The 17,765-nt window shown below is 35.8% G+C and overlaps 1 long non-coding RNA gene across 1 annotated transcript in view; it reads right to left on the minus strand.

Annotated features, from left to right (window-relative positions):
* The window catches only part of LOC140051368 (uncharacterized), a 28,636-nt gene extending 21,802 nt beyond the window's left edge, over positions 1-6,834 (minus strand). Inside the window, exon 1 of the long non-coding RNA XR_011845511.1 lies at positions 6,616-6,834. This is a non-coding gene — a long non-coding RNA (uncharacterized lncRNA). The remainder of the gene's footprint in view (positions 1-6,615) is intronic.
* Between the last annotated feature and the right edge of the window lie 10,931 nt (positions 6,835-17,765).

Consider the following 17,765-nt stretch of genomic DNA (forward strand, 5'->3'; position numbering starts at 1 on the left):
ACAGAGACGGTACGACCAAGCAGTGGTCTAGGATACAAAAACTTGTGTTGTATCCAAAGTTTCTGGGAAAAAAAGAAGATTGCAGGGATACAAAAACGGTGGCAGGGATACAAAACAGTGGCAGAGTACACAAAATTGTGTTGTACTAAAACAGTGGCAGGGTAAAAAACATACACACTTATTTGTAGCATTTTACAAAAAAAGTATCGGTCCGGAGTATTCATCAACAGAGCTAAACAAATGAAGGAAAGGGTCAGAACATGTGACTCTGGCAGATAACAGATAACATTACTTTTCAAGAGTAATAAGAAAAAAGGAATTAACATATTACAGTATATTCAATTTGTTAACCTAAATATATCTTTCATTTTTAATTTAAGATAATTATTTACATGATGATAACACTTTTTAATGTGTATTAATTTAAATTGGTTATTTAAATTAATAACATATTCATTCATATTCATAATTGTCAATCATTTTTTTCCATTAAAACTTAAAAATTGGCTATTTGTAGTTTATTGTATTAATCTTTATGGTTTATTTTACATCATTTATATCTCAATGTATATTGCATTATTGTTATTATCTTTGATTAAATATTAATATTATGTACTGTAGTACGTCCTATACACATTTTTAAAAATGCTCAACAAAGTCTCAAACCACATAAAATCTAAAAGTTGAAACTGAATATTTAATGGCCCTTGAGAATTCTAGGTAGCCTGCGAAAAGGTCATCAAGGCCAAATTTAAGAGGATGACTCAAGCTCTTCCATGCGAATCATCTCAGGTTAGACCAACCTCCAGCAGTGGGCAGGACTTGTAGTTAGAACTTGTGTCTCAAATGACACTCCAGGGCAATAAAATCACAATAACTTACAAAGCACTGACAGTAATTGCTTGTCAAAACCAAATTGCCTAACCGTAACGCTAACGTAGCCTGGTCCGCGTAATGTTACAGTGGCTGTTGGCCTTGTTTGCTAAATGCTTTTGAAAGAAAAATGGTAAAGCACTTTCTTTACCTCGACTCACGAATCAAATGATTTAAATTGAAAACAGAGTCCGATGCTGTTGTTTGAATATAATAATGTTAAAAATGCTAGATATAAATGTTATGTTTCTATGCTTATTTTACAACTTCATGGTTGATTTTATTTATTATACATTGCTAATTGCAAATAATTGTTTATAGGTTTACATTGTTCGTTGTACTTTTGATGTACGTATTCAGTCTTTGTTGGCTGGCTTGATAAGATTGATGTTAAATAAAAATGCATTTTCCACTAATAAAATATGGAGTTGTATCGAGAGAGTATCGTAATTTCGGGCAGAATGGTTTTCGGTCTGGAAAGGTCATTATTACACTGTCTGGGGTGTTGATATTTATACATCGAATGTTTTATGGGCAATCAGTCCTGAACCTAGCCAACGTAGGCTACCTGGCCTACTTACTACTGTAGGTTAGAGGTTATTAGGTTTCGCAGGGTGGATGACTGTTATAATAAAACTAACGTGAACAATTTTTTGTAGTCAGTTCTTTAAATGTTTTTTTTTCTTCCAATAACGGACAGCTTTCAGCATCATTATTTCTGCAATGATTATTATTATCTTAAAGATATATTGTCCCCTGAAAAAATGTTTTTTTAAATCTTTTTGTTGAATAGGCCTATGTTATTTTAATGTCACATAATAGTTATTCACTTTCACAAAAAATTGGGTCTCCAAAAAAAATTATTTACCTGAAAAAAACTGTAATTTAAAGCAAAAAATGGTCAAATTGTCTGGAAGCCAATGAGTTTTTGGGTAATTTAACTGTTTATTTTGTCTTGAAATAATTTTTTTCCCCGTTCTATTTTCTTATGGAAGTGAACAACTTCATTAAAACTGCATAATGGCCTATTCTTTATTTTTCATGATTTTGGGAGACAATACATCTTTAATTTTAAAATAAAGTAGATACATTTTATAAGATTAATAAATAATATTTTAAACGACAAAATATTAAATAGCCCCATTACTACAATTTTACTTAAGTAATAAGCAGGGCTCTAATGAAAACCATTTTCCGATTTTTTTAATATAGAATACATTATAATAATAATTATTACTGACGACGTAGATATTAAATTGTCAAAGTATGAATACTGATCATATCTGGTATTTTCAGGGGTTCCCTGATATTATAAAATAGATTAATATGATAGCAATAGAGACGGAGGCATGCTCAGCCATAATAACTTAACCAATAACAAATGTCAAAGATAGCTTCACCCTGTCTTGCCCTTTTCACGTTTAAACTCCGCCTTCTAATTTAAATATTAAAACGGAGCCTACTCAAGCGTGGGACAAAATGTTTTAAAAAACGTTTTGTCCCACGCTTGAGTAGGCTCGGCTAACAAAATTTATTTTGTCGCGACAAAATTTATTTTGTCTCGACAAAATGAATTTTGTCTCGACAAAATGAATTTTGTCTCGACAAAATGAATTTTGTTGCAACAAAATTCATTTTGTCTACACAGAATGAATTTTGTCTACACAGAATTAATTTTGTCCACACAGAATGAATTTTGTCCACACAGAATGAATTTTGTCGTTACAGAATGAATTTTGTCTACACAGAATTAATTTTGTCCACACAGAATTAATTTTGTCTACACAAAATGAATTTTGTCGTTACAGAATGAATTTTGTCTACACAGAATTAATTTTGTCAACACAGAATTAATTTTGTCTACACAGAATGAATTTTGTTTACACAGAATTAATTTTGTCGAGACAAATGAATTTTGTCCACACAGAATAAATTTTGTCAACAAAAAATGATTTTTGTCAATACAAAATGAATTTTGTGTTGACAAAATGAATTTTGTATTGACAAAATTAATTATGTGTAGACAAAATTGTAATATTTCGACAAAATTAGCAATGTCACAAACGGCGCCCCGTATATCTCCGCTGATTTCATAATAGAATAGCGGAGTTTTGTGTGGATTGTCGAAATAATCAGCCTTTAGTTTATGGTGTTTTTAATATAGTTTATTACTAAAGAATTACGTGTTAAAATTATAGTTTCTATTGATACTATTAGGCCTAATTACTAGTCTCTAAACCCCTGTATATTCTAGTAGTAGTAGCTGTGTGGGTGTGTGTGACTTGTGTCTTTGGGCTATGTCCAATTACTACTTATAGTCAATGGGATTTAGGCTTTTAACTCACACAAATTGCAAGAAAAGGTTTTTTGATGAAAAGTGTTCTTTAGACCCTACTGAACACATTTATCAACGTTAGGACATTTTTCGACAACAGGAAGTAGCCTAATTTGCATAATTAAAGATGGCCGCCATTTTTAATAACGTACTCTGTATCTTGGAAACCGCTAGTCACAGATACTTAATTATGGTGTCAAAATCGTTAGAATATATGTTTTTATATTCACTTTAATGAAAAAGTTTGTCCAAAAATGAATGGAAGTGCTATTTCTAACATTATTGACCTTTGACCTTGATTTATCATATCTCAGCAACCACTAATCGGAGATATACAAATTAGGGCTTAAATTTAAAAATTGTTCAGAAACTACACATTTATATCTAGTCTAATGGCATGTTTTTGCAAAAAATGGCGGATTCTAACATTATTGACCTTTGACCTTGATTTATCATATCTTAGCAACCACTAATCTGAGAGACACACAATATGGCTCAAACTGTTAAAAAACTACATATTTATATTTAGTCTAATGACGATTGGTGTGTACTGCATGACAATTGGTGTGTACTGCATGACCATTGGTGTGTACTGCATGACTATTGGTGTGTACTGCATGACCATTGGTGTGTACTGCATGACCATTGGTGTGTACTGCATGACGATTGGTGTGTACTGCATGACCATTGTGAACTGAAGGCAGAGGAGGCGTTCCATAGTGTACTGCATGACGATTGGTGTGTACTGCATGACGATTGGTGTGTACTGCATGGTAAATGTGAACGACGATTGGTGTGTACTGCATGACAATTGGTGTGTACTGCATGACCATTGGTGTGTACTGCATGACGATTGGTGTGTACTGCATGACGATTGGTGTGTACTGCATGACGATTGGTGTGTACTGCATGATGTTTGGTATGTACTGCATGACGATTGGTGTGTACTGCATGACGATTGGTGTGTACTGCATGACCATTGGTGTGTACTGCATGACGATTGGTGTGTACTGCATGAAGATTGGTGTGTACTGCATGATAAATGTGAACTGAAGGCAGAGGAGGCGTTCCATAATAGCCAGGATCGGTATATGAGTTTGTTTGCCAGGCTGGAGCGGGCCGCGATTTTTTTTTTCGTACATAAGTTGGGGACCCCTCATGAAACGTCACAAAATAAACATGAATAATTCATCAGTTAAATTATCTTGTTCCGTGTGCACCCAAGCGTATAGCAACAAGAAGTGATTACACAACTGCGATACGATTATTTCTACAGTAGGCCTAGGATTCTAAGTCAATTCACGTGATTGCCTTCGCGCACTCTTCTTCACACACATACCACTATGCAAAATGTATCGAGTCGAGGCTAATCCGACAGCTAGGCAAGACATTACACTAAGTAGTAATTCATTGGACATAGCCCAAATAAACCTTAGACCCACAAGAATAAAGAATGTGTATGATTTGTATACTTACTTTTTTTTAATTCTGCTATTTTATTATCAAACAATATGCATGTACTCAAAGGAACTTTAAAAATGCGCGTATATTTATATGAACACATGAGATGGGAAGATTAGACCCACGAGAATAAAAAATGTATTTTTGTGTAAGTTTATTGTTTAATTTTGCTGACTTATTACTCGGATTGTGTCATACCAACACACACACGTCACACATACCCACACAGCTACTACTAGAATAGACATGGGTTTAGAGACAAATAATTAGGCCTAATAGTATTAATAGAAACTATAATTTTAACACGTAATTCTTTAGTAATACATTATATTAAAAACACCATAAACTAAAGGCTGATTATTTCGACAATCCACACAAAACGCAGCTATTCTTCTATGAAATCGCACGCCGCAACAACAGCGGAGTCTGAGATAGGCCTAGAATCGTACCGCAATACGCTTGGGTGCACACGGAACAGGAAAATTTAACTGATGAATTATTCATGTTTATTTTGTGACGTTTCATGAGGTGGTCCCCAACTTATGTACGAAAAAAAAATCGCGGGCGGGCGAGCGAGCGAGCGAGCGAGCGAGCAAGCCAGCTTCATGTGTGCACTGATTTCTGTGACTAAGACCTGGGGCTAGATCATAGTATTTGAGGGCCCCTTATTGTCCGCATTTGCTTTTTGTTTATGGTCACCATCTGTAAACAAAGTTTATTAAAAAATATAGGCTTAAATAGGCAATTTGGAATAAAAATAAAACCATCATAGAGTCATCATAGACATAGTAATAATACTAGGTCTAGCCTCGAGGCTGAGTCAAATAATCATAAGCGCACACATCCATGCAGCCTGGCGCCGCCGATAGGCATTCTCTCTACAGAAGCGATGTGAAAAAAATCCTTATCCTTATACGATGACGTCACAGCACCCCATTGGCTGATTATGACGTAATGCAATTTTACCGTATCTTTAGTAACCGGAAGTTAGGATACGGTACCGTATCTTTAGCCACGGCGATAATAATATGTCATGGTTCGGTGATACTAGTACTACTAGTTCAATTTATAGTAGTACAATTGATGCTACTGATATCGAGGAAAACATCGAAGAGCCAAATTTTGCACTAGAATTTGACAAGGAACTGTTCTTGGAAGTGGTCAGAAAATATAGATGTCTCTGGGACACTCACTGTGAGGGCTATAAGAACAGGCCGATGAAACAAACTGCCTGGGTGAAAATAGGGCAAGTCTTTAACAAAGACGGTAAGTAGTACTAGGCCTAGCCTAGGCCTAGGTATACTACTGTTCTATAATTTTAGTTTCGTAAATAAAAATATCAGTCTGTGATTAATATGAAAACGATGGTTAATCATCAGGGCCGTAGCGTGGTCAGGTTGCAAGCGCAGCGAGCACCATTGTTGGCTGGGGGCCAGGGGGCCGCCAAATCACCTAATCACCGCTAATGGCGCGAAAACTACCGAGCGAATCGAATCACGAATTGCTAGTGTAAAATAAAATATACAATCGCGCGAACTTTTTCGCGGCGAAATAATTCGCGTCGCGCGAATAAATTCGTCTAGTGTAAAATAGGCTTAAGTAACCAACTTCACGGCGCTCTCGCTGGCCGCATATGTATGGCCGTGATTTGTTTTTTTTTTGGTGTTGTCCGATGCAGTCGGCGGGGGTAGAATCACAATTGTGAAAAGGCTACACATAACAGTTAGTTACTTAGCTAACTAACGAATAATAAAGTATTAAAATGATTTTATTATAAAACAGAAATAAGGAAGATTTAAAGACTGTTTTACGATCGGTATTTAAACACTAACAAATATAACGTAGGCTTAGGCCGCGCCTATGACGGAGCGAGCCGATGCTAGCTAATTGATAGGCTACAGTAGCCTCCCGAGCCCGCTCCTCCCGAGTAGCCTATTTAAACATACCATGTTCAATTTCCTTCTCTTTCCTCCCTTCCTTCCATCCAATTGCATGTTGCTGCAGACTGTCCGCCATGCGGTATGTCTACTAGAGGGAGTTTGTGTCCGCCAACCGGTACCTTGTCAAATTGCCCGACGATTCCATTTTACAGTGGGTAATTACTGTAACTAGTACAATAGCCCGGCGATTCCATTTTACAGTGGGTAATTATTGTATCTACAGTGTGGTAGAGCGTCAATTACTCGTATTGGTATTACTTATACTGGTATTTGATATACTGTGTGTAGTTTTGTGTTCTTTTTAATTAATAAATGACCTTTTACAATTGTCTATTGTGATTTAGAAAATATTGGCAACAGAGGGCGCTATTTCTACATTTATAACAGAGCCATAATGAAAGAGTAAGTAATACGACCAAAGATTTTAAAATCTCTCTGGTAGTGGTACAGTTACACTGTTCTACAATTTTAGTATCCCGTAACAGAGTAAACCCCCTATTGAATTACAACAATAATACGTTGCATGCTCCTACGAAATGTACGCATGTTTTGGGAGATACAGAATATTTTAGCTTAGTTAACATTTTAGATATCCCGACAGTTTTGTCTAAGTACTCTCACATGCATTGATGAAGGGCTATTCATAAACTCATACTCATATATAACTCATTATAAGCCTATGATTATTCATTATTATTATTAAATATTGTTATTATTATTATCTTGCACCCTATATAGCTCTCCGAATTTTATCTATAATTATAATTATTGTTTAATCTTAAGTTGTTTTAGGCCCATGTGACATTATGTTTAATTGTTTATTATTATTTTTACAAAGGAAAACGGACTTGGATTGGGAGGGGGGGGGGGGAGTTCATGTTTGGTCGATAATATGTTAAACGGAGGGGGTAGGAGGGGGCATGGTGTCAATGGATATGCCTACATCGTGTGTAACTGTAACAGTGTCCGCCAGAAAGAGCTTTTAAGGGCTTCTTTACATTAATTTACATTTACATTTATATGGATCAATTACAAATTATAACAGGCAACAGGTACGTTATGATACATAAACATCAGATAAGCCGTTGATTTCATCGCCCAAAAACGTGCCAATATTTGTTATAACGTAAAAGATATCCCAACTATCCACTAAAGAGAGAGTTTATTAAATTACAATATTCTGTCACCGAAAAAAATATGATATACATTTAATTTTTTTAATGTAATAGGCCTACTTCCAGACGGTTAAAAATTATGAGTCTTGACTATACATCGTACCGTTTTTGAATGTCCGTTTAAAAATAGCAGAGAAATGCAGTTTGTTTTAATATAGGCCTAAAGATATAGGCCTAATATGCAGTTTGTCCACCAGAGAGAGTTTTTGGACGGGCCTAAGTTCTTTTTTAACCAAATAATTTGTCTGGTTGTGATCGTGTATTTGAGCTTGGATGGGGAGGGGGCGTTAGTTTATGTTTAGTCGATATGTTGAATGGAGGGTGCGGGGGGCGGGGGTATGGTGTGAAGGGATAAGCCTACACCGTGTGTAACTGAATTGTCCGCCAGAGAGATTTAAAGGGCATCTTTACATAAATTTGTATTTAGTACATTTATATGGATCAATTATAGCAACAGGTACGTTCTATATAAATATCAGATAAGCCATTGAATTCAACACATGCCAATATTTGTTATAACGAGATAGCCCAACTGTCCACTAGAGAGAGAGTTTATTGAATTACAATATTCTGTCGAAAAATATATGATATACATTTAATTTTGTTAATGTAATATTTCCAGACGGTGACAAATTTTGTCTTGACTATACATCGTACCGTTTTTGAATGTCCGTTTAAAAATAGCAGAGAAATACAGTTTGTTTTAATATAGATATAGGCCTAATATGCAGTTTGTCCACCAGAGGGAGTTTTTGGACCTAAGTTCTTTTTTAACTAAATAATTTGCCTGGGTGTGATCGTGTATTTGAGCAAAGGGGGAGGGAGTTCATGTTTGGTCAATATGTTGTTGGGGGGTGATGTATGGTGTGTAGGGATAGGCCTACACCAGGAGGAGTGTTGCAGCGCCCATATGGCGGCTCTATATTGCTCTGTGCATAACAACTTCGTATCTGTTTGCAGATGGTTTTTTTCATCAAATAAGTTTTACTGGATGCTGGAATAGCAAATTGAGCACCATATATTCACAAATTTCTTATGTGGAAATAATCGTATCTTGGAGTAAATCGCAGTTGTTTTTCTTGTTGTTTCCTGAAGTTCAGCTAGGCCCTGCTTGTGCCTTTATTGTTTTAATTCAAACTCATCACTGCCCAAGAACAATGGTCTGCTAGCATCAGTGGGAAGCTAGCCCTGTACTTTCAATCTGACTGTGCATATTGTTATGTAAATGACCTTGTACACCTCATGCTTGAAGATCTGCTGTTGTCATGCTAATTAGCTATAGCTCTGAGTTTCTTCATGGTTTACAGGGCTGTGTAACCAACAACAAAAACAGTTGTGAACTTCCTGTAGAATCTTGCTTAATTATACAATCTTTTAAGTTGAACTCCAGTAGCTGTAGTATCCACCTATTACCAAGGAGGCCAAAAAGAAAAACCAGGCGTGGTACAAGAGCTGGGCGTGACAAACACACTAAAAACAATCTATCATTTCCGGACTTATCATCAAACTCTCTCTTATCTAAAAACAATATTAAATTTTGCAGTATTAATACAAGATCCGTTCGGAACAAAACAACAGAATTTGTGGATTTCGTTATCGAACATAATCTGGATGTTGTTGCCCTTTCGGAAACGTGGCTTAAACCAGAAGACACATCAGTTATAGGAAATATTACACCCAACGGATACTCTCTCAAACATGCTCCCCGTGCTGGTACTAAAAGAGGTGGTGGAGTTGCACTTCTTTACAAGGAAAGCATAGCGGTTAAATGTTATGACACGGGATTATTACCAAAATCATTTGAACTGCTAAATGTGGAAATAGTCAGCAATGCATCCTCAGTTTTCCTCGTAGCAGTATATCGTCCTCAAAGCAAATCAACGGGTTGCAGTCTAAATGTTTTCACTGAAGAATTCTCAACTTTGGTTGATCACTATGTATTGAAGCCGGCTCCCATACTATTCGTTGGAGACTTTAACATCCATGTGGATATGCCAAATGATGCAGATGCAATTCATTTTCGGAATCTACTTGTAGCAAGCAGTCTTCAACAGCATGTGTCTACACCTACACACCGACATGGTCATACATTAGACTTGCTGATCACTCGTTCATCTGATCCTCCTGTTTTCTCAAACCTTAATGTCATTGATGGTATATCAGATCACTATGCAATCACATGTAATCTCCTTATCAAGAAGCCACCCGTAATTACTAAATCCATCGAAACTCGTCATTGGAATGCTATAAATTTTGAGACATTATGTAAAGATATCACACAGTCTGATCTCGGAACTTCGCTCTCAAATCTTGATTTATCAAGTAAAGTACGACTATATGTCACCACTTTGAGTGAACTTCTTGACAAACACGCACCACCGAAAAAGAGAACAGTAAAGGTCCGACCAAACACTAGTTGGTATAACAGTGACATCTATGCTGAGAAAAGAACAAAGCGTAAGCTTGAAAAGAAATGGAGAATCTCTCATCTGGAAATAGATCGTCAAGCTTACATTGCACAGAAGAGGAATGTAAATTCCATGGTAAGAAAGGCAAAGGCCAACTACTACATTGGCTTGTGTGAAGAACATGCAGCAGATCAGAAAGGACTTTTTAAAATTGTTAACCAACTCCTTCATCATCGCCAGGTATCACCTCTCCCAGATAGTCTTTCTGACTTAGATCTTGCGAACAGGTTCTGTCAGTTTTTCACAGACAAGAGCAAGATCATCAGAGACGACTTCAAGATTGATGACATGTCATTTAATGAGCCTGTGACAGCTGTTCATCAGCATCTCACAACATTTACACCAGCATCTCAAGATGAGATCCGCAACATTCTGATGAAATCACCAACAAAATCATGCAGGTTAGATCCAGTTCCTACTTCTATACTGAAGAAGTGTATAGACGCAGTCGTTCCAATAATAACGGAAATCATTAACCATTCTCTTAATACCGGCATAGTGCCAGATGAACTGAAAATTGCTCACGTTCGTCCTTTAATAAAAAAGCAAAACTTGGATCATAACACGCTGAAAAATTACCGCCCGGTGTCGAATCTTTCTTTTCTTGGAAAGACTCTGGAGCGTGTAGTGACATCACGCATTACTCCATATCTTCAAAAGCATAATTTAAATGAGAATTACCAGTCGGCATATCGTGCATGTCATAGCACGGAGAGTTCCCTTTTAAAGGTACAGAATGATTTGTTACAAGGAATGAATGATGGGAAAATAACGCTATTGGTGTTGTTGGATTTGTCAGCAGCGTTTGATACAGTTGATCACCAAAGACTGATAACCCGTCTGAGAAATCGCATTGGCATAAATGGTGTTGCTCTTAACTGGTTCCAGTCATATCTTACAGGAAGACGTCAGCTAGTCTGTATCAATGATGCATTCTCAGATGAAGCTTGCCTGGAATATGGTGTACCACAGGGGTCAGTAATTGGGCCTGGCCAGTTTTCCATTTATACACTTCCCCTTGGTGACATTATTCGCAAACACAGTCTACATTTCCATTTCTATGCAGATGATACACAGATTTATGTGTCAGTAAATCCAGTGCAAAGGGATGTTGCTGCAGCAATCAGTAAGATGGAAGCCTGTATAGAAGATGTTCGCAATTGGATGACAACAAATTACCTAAAGTTGAATGATGGAAAGACAGAGTTTATTATCGTCGGGTCTAAATGTAACATCTCCAAAATCAACATCACACATATCAGAATCGGAAACTCTAACATCGCTCCCTCATCGGTGGTCCGGAATCTGGGAATCATGCTGGATAGTAATCTCACTATGGAAGCACAAATAACAACTGTATCCAAAGCAGCATGCATATCGATTAGGAACCTTGGTCGTATTCGCGGTAATCTTAACAAGAAAACAGCTGAATTGATTGTACACTCATTTGTCACTTCTAAAATTGACATTGGTAATGCCTTGTTGTTTGGCATACCAAAATCTCAAATACAACGTTTGCAGCGCTTGCAAAATATGGCAGCTAGAATTGTAACTTATACAAAATCAAACGCTCACATAACTCCTGTCCTGATGGATTTGCATTGGTTGCCTGTTCAACAACGTATTAAGTACAAACTTGCGTTGTTTGTATTCAAGATCCTAAATGACAGTGCTCCTGCTTATTTATCTGACCTTGTGGATCGTTACAAATCATCCCGCAGAGGCCTACGATCATTGTCACAAAACCTTCTTCAAGAGCGTAGAGCGAAAAATCAGTGGGGTCAGAGATCTTTTTACGTTGCGGCCGCAAGTGTATGGAACAGCTTACCAGCAACAGTTAAATGCTCAACTAGTCTAAACAGTTTCAAGACCAACCTAAAGACGTCGCTATTCGCTGATGTTCTCGCACGTTGTTAATGCACAAAGCGCCATGAGCGCCACATGGGTGGAGGATACCGGCGCTATATAAGTTTTCATTTATTATTATTATTATTATTATTATTGTGTGTAACCGAATTGTCCGCCAGAGAGAGTTTAAGGGCATATTTACATAAATTTGTATTTTGTACATTATTATGAATCAATTACAAATTATAGCAACAGGTACGTTCTATATAAACATCAGATAAGCCGTTGATTTCATCTCCCAACAACGTGCCATTATTTGGAATGGATGGGGTTGGGGGAGGTATAGTGTGAAGGGATAGGCCTACATTTGGCGATATTCTGTCACCGAAAAAAATATGATATAAATTTAATTTTTAAATGTGATACTTCTAGACTGAGACAAGTCTTGACTATACACATACACATCGTACCGTATTTGAATGTCCGTTTAAAAATAGCAGAGAAATGCAGTTTGTTTTAATATAGATATAGGCCTATGCAGTTTGTCCACCAGAGGGAGTTTTTGGACCACCTACGTTCTTTTTTAACTCAATAATTTGTCTAGGTGTGATCGTGTATTTGAGCTTGGATGGGGAGGGGGGGGGGTTCATGTTTGGTCGATAATATGTTGAACGGAGGGGGTGGGAGGGGGTATGGTGTGTAGAGATAGGCCTACACCGTGTGTAACTGAAGTCTCCGCCAGAGAGAGTTTAAGGGCATCTTTACATTAATTTGTATTTAGTACATTTATATGGATCAATTACAAATTATAGCAACAGGTACGTTCTATATAAGCATCAGATAAGCCGTTGATTTCATCGCCCAAAAACGTTCCAATATTTGTTATAACGGTAAAGATAGCCAAACTGTCCACTAGAGAGACAGTTTATTGAATTACGATATTCTGTCACCGAAAAAAATTTGATTTATAACATTTAATTTTTTAAATGTGATACTTCCAGACTGAGATAAATTATCAGTCTTGACTATACATCGTACCGTTTTTTTAATGTCCGTTTAAAAATAGCAGAGAAATACAGTTTGTTTTAATATAGATATAGGCCTAATATGCAGTTTGTCTACCAGAGTGAGTTTTTGGACCTACGTTCTTAATAATTTGTCTGGGTGTGATCGTGTATTTGAGCATGGATGGGGAGGGGGAGAGAGTTGGTCAATATGTTGAACGGAGGGGGAGTGGGATGGTGTGGACGTGAAGGGATAAGCCTACACCTTGTGTAACCGAATTGTCCGCCAAAGAGTGTTTAAGGGCATCTTTACATAAATTTTTATTTTGTACATTTATATGAATCAATTACAAATTATAGCAACAGGTACGTTCTATATAAACATCAGATAAGCCGTTGATGTCATCGCCCAACCGTTTACGTTTATTTATCAATTTAATTTAACGTTGAAATCCAGTCGAATTTGGTTAAAAGGATATGTTTTCAATGTTGAAAAAAGATTGAAAGAGGTAGTTATAAATTATGCTTTCATGTTTTAACCCCTTTACAGTATTACGTTTCTTTAGCAATCTCTTTTCAACGTTAATTTAACGTTAAAATCGAGTTGGCATTTTTGGTTAAAATGACAACATGTTTTCATCATTGAATAAAAGTTGAAATTATGTTTTCATGTTTTAACTCCATTACAGTATTACGTTTCTATATCAATCTCATTTCAACGATAATTTAACGTTATAATCGAGCTGGCTTTTGGTTAAAATGGCAACATGATTTGAATTGAACATTGTGTTACGTTTATAACACAATATAATGTTAACGTTAATTCAACGTTAAAATGCATTTGGCATTTTTGGTTAAAATGACAACATTTTTTCAACATTGAATAAAGGTTGAAATTACATTGTGTTAACGCCATTATTACGTTTGTTTTTCAATATTATTTCAACGTTAAGATGTATTGTCCCTTTGACTAATTCAACAAAATAAATTTATTTAAAAAAATTAATATTTCGAAAAAAAGTTGGTCATTTTGAAGTATCATAATAGTTATTAACTTTCACCAAAAATTAGTCGAAAAAAGTTGATTTAAAATTAAAACAAAACAGTAGACACAAGTATGAATATTTTCATAACCCAATTTATCCATTTTTAAACTTAACCTTATTTTTGCATGCAGATGTCATTTGTCCATTCGTCTACAAGCCTTACGTTTTACTATTACAAATGTCTTAATTAAATGCACTGTGTTGAAGGGTACAGTATGTTTGAATTTACAGTTTGTCTGTAATATTTCTGCTACAGTATTCTGTAGTATTTTGAAAGATATGCTACTTAAATTAGGGTGTATTTAAAACAATAATCATAATGAAGGTTACATTGGTTAAACATTAAATTATTACCCGAACCTTACTTTCTTTAAAAAAAATACAAATAATAAGTCAATCTATCAATATTCATGATAGTTTGCTCCTATGGAATTTATAAATTATATCTTATGTTTAGGAAGTCTTTTTTATGTTTTACATTGTAATGTTTAATGTCTTTTGGAAACTCAGACCAAAAATCCTTTTTTTTTAGATTCCACATATCATTTTTAACAAGGCTTTTTCTTGTAATTTGTTTTATAAAATTGTATGTACTGTGAAACAATAAAAATGATATGAAAAATTAATATGATTTTGAAATTATGAAGAATCAGATATACAGTAATTCGGTAAATAATGGCCAATGTAGTACACAGTAGTATAACAATAACAGTATAATAATGCTGCGCAGGATATAGCTATGCTAGTTAATGATACTATAGTATTATATGCAAAGGATGGCCACCGGCGACGGTTTTCAGTCGTTCCTCTACAATACGGACAATGCAGTTATTTTTTAGGCCTACGTTGTGTGATGTCTAGCATTAATTTGTTTGTTTTAAGGTTGTTATAGTTTTGATGTTATTTTTTAATGTATTCATCATGTGGAGATCTAAGATGGGATAAACCACCTGCAAGAAACAGGTTAGATTCACAGAATATTCTACTGATAAAAATATTGTATATAAAAACCGAACAGAAAAAAATCGATATACAAAACACCTCGGATTATGGTCTATCAAACTGCCATTTGGATATGTCGACGCAACTCGAGGAAAAGTGACGCTTTAGTAACGCAATTTACTTACAGAAACAAAGTACATATAATTTTTCCCTCTAAAAAAATGTTATCGTCAGGAATATGTTCCCCCTGGCAGACATACCACCTTGCAGACATTACAGAAACAAAGTACAGATATTTTCCCTTTAAAAAAAATGGTATCGTCGAGAATATGTTCCCCTGGCGGACATACCGCCTGGCAGACATACCGCATGGCGGACAGTCTGCAGCAGGATCTCTATCCTTCCTTCTGACTCAACATCGTCTTCTTCTTCCTCATCGTCATTTTCAAATTCCCCAGCCTTTCTCAAAGGCTCATATTGGTATGGCTGAATTTCTAACGGAAAAGTTTCTTCTTCGGAATCGGAATACATTTTGCGAGGATTGGCTTTTTCATGTACTCATCCAGCGTGATCGTTTTCAGGGAAGATAGCGAAACCCGATATGACGTCACGACTGTAAAGTTAATGAGTTGGCTCTAAACGCTGACTGGTCGGAAAAATCGTATTTTCAAACGTCGATTTTAGCGGTAAAAATTGCATAAAACATTTCAAAAAACCTAATATATATTTTATTATACCTAAACAATCATCACAAATACTCAAATAGGTGTTGACATTTCTGCTTTAAAGAAAAATAGGTTTCGCCAGGGCTCGAACAACCGGGACCTTCTGCAACCACTACACTACGAAACCTCTTGCACTAAAAATGTGGGTTACACAAAGTTTTTTAATCCATTTACATTACAGAATAAATATGGTAATAAGCACAAAGCAAAAGAAACATGTGTAAAAGTGATAATTACCGATTACACAAAATAGTTATTTAAAAAAATAATAAAAATAAGATATACCTGTACTGTGTATAATTATCATATTGCGTATACAGTACTTTTCACCATAAAATTTAAAAAAAAGGTTTCGCCCGGGCTCGAACCAGGTACCTTCTGCGTGTTAAGCAAACGTGATAACCACTACGCCAAGAAGCCGCATATAACTACCTTACGCTGTGTGGTGTGTCACACATTGTGGCTTCTTAATTAAACAAATTAATTAACAAACAAGCATGAAAGAAGCTGTAATGACGTCATAAGACCGGATGTAACGTCACATACACATCAATAACCGCGCTACCAAATACGGCTATACGGTACCATCTTCGAGACGTGATATGGCTGCATCCGGTTTGAAATTAAAAAATCCGGCTCTATATGCTTTGAGGACATGTCCCTGTAGTATATTCATGCTAAATCCGAGCTCAATACTACAACGAATAAGGGAGTAGTACTTTATAAATCGCACTTTTTGCTCAATAGTGTCTGGATGGTAGAAGAAGAGGAAAAGATGAGAGAGTCCTGGACTCAGGTACCCCGAGTAATAAAACGAGATATACTCTATATCATATTACGTATACAGTATATTTCACCATAAAGCGAAATAGGTTTCGCCAGGGCTCGAACAACCGGGACCTTCTGCGTGTTGTTAAGCAGACTTGACTACGAAACCTCTTGCACTAAAAATGTGGGTTACACAAAGTTTTTTAATCCATTTACATTACAGAATAAATATGGTAATAAGCACAAAGCAAAAGAAACATGTGTAAAAGTGATAATTACCGATTACACAAAATAGTTATTTAAAAAAATAAAAATAAGATATACTGTGTATAATTATCATATTGCGTATACAGTACTTTTCACCATAAAATAAAAAAAAAAAGGTTTCGCCCGGGCTCGAACCAGGTACCTTCTGCGTGTTAAGCAAACGTGATAACCACTATACGCCAAGAAGCCGCATATAACTACCTTACGCTGTGTGGTGTGTCACACATTGTGGCTTCTTAATTAAACAAATTAATTAACAAACAAGCACGAATGTGCAATACTCGGGGTACAGCGAAAGAAGCTGTAATGACGTCATATGACCGGATGTGACGTCATATACACGTCAATAACCTACCAAATACGGCTATATGGTACCATCTTCGAGACGTCATATGGCTGCATCCGGTTTGAAATTTAAAAATCCGGCTCTATAGATTTGAGGACATGTCCCTGTAGTATATTCATGCCAAATCCCAGCTCAATACTACAACTAATAAGGGAGTAGTACTTTAAAAATCGCACTTTTTACTCAATAGTGTCCAGATGGAGGAAGAGGAGGAGAAAATGAGTAAGTCCTAGACTCGGGTACCCCGAGTAAAAAGTGGAACAATAGCGTCGATGTGAAAACTAATGTTATCAAATCTAAGTTTCGCGGTACATCTGAGATAGATAAGGTAGGTATCCATGGCGGAGATTTGTACCGAAGTTTTTGCATTGTGCTCGCCTATGTCAGAATTAACCATAATCAATTCAATTCAAATAAACATTTATTTCTTTCATTCATATTTGAGTAAAAAACATTATAATTTCTGATATTTTATAAATAAATATTTATTTTTTTTTTTTTTTGAGATTTAATACAGTAAATCATAATGTATAAAAAGATAATTCAGTTATATACAAAATGAAAGAG

Source organism: Antedon mediterranea, chromosome 6 (assembly GCF_964355755.1).
Source record: "Antedon mediterranea chromosome 6, ecAntMedi1.1, whole genome shotgun sequence".
Lineage (NCBI taxonomy): Eukaryota > Metazoa > Echinodermata > Crinoidea > Comatulida > Antedonidae > Antedon > Antedon mediterranea.